The following is a 732-nucleotide window of genomic DNA, read 5'->3' as shown; positions in this document are numbered from 1 at the left end:
GTCACAGATTTGCAAGAATTCAGCTAAAAACTGATGAGGATCTTCTAATGGAAGTCCATGGAACTTGCAATTCTGTTGCATCAGAGAAACTAATTGAGGATTAAGCTCAAAGTTGTTTGCTCCAATGGCAGGGATAGAGATGCTTCTCCCATAGAAGTCGGGAGTAGGTGCAGTAAAGTCACCTAGCACCTTCCTTGCATTGTTGGCATTGTTGTTGTTTTCGGCTGCCATGGGTTCTTCTTCTTTGAAGATTTCTGTTAGGTCCTCTACAGAGAATTGTGTCTTAGCTTCTCTTAGCTTTCGCTTCAAGGTCCTTTCAGGTTCAGGATCAGCCTCAACAAGAATGCTTTTGTCTTTGCTCCTGCTCATAAGAAAGAGAAGAAAACAAGAAAATATGGAATCCTCTATGTCACAGTATAGAGATTCCTTGAGGTGTCAGAGGAAAAGAAAAATGGAAGGAAGAGGTAGAAAATTCGAACTTATCAAGTAAGATGGAGTTCGAATTCTGCATTAAGGAATAGTGTTAGTCCATAAATTGAAGGATGTGGGAAGAGGGGAAGAAATTTTTGAAAATTAAGCAAAAGATTTTTAAAAAAAATTGAAAAACACTAATTGATTTTCGAAAACTAAGAGTGGAAAAGAAATCAAGTAATTTTTGAAAAAGATTTTGAAATAAGAAATTAAAAAGATATGATTGAAAACTATTTTGAAAAAGATGTGATTAGGAAGATA

This window comes from Arachis duranensis, chromosome 3 (assembly GCF_000817695.3).
Source record: "Arachis duranensis cultivar V14167 chromosome 3, aradu.V14167.gnm2.J7QH, whole genome shotgun sequence".
Classification (NCBI taxonomy): domain Eukaryota; kingdom Viridiplantae; phylum Streptophyta; class Magnoliopsida; order Fabales; family Fabaceae; genus Arachis; species Arachis duranensis.
Note: the sequence above shows the minus strand (reverse complement) of the source record.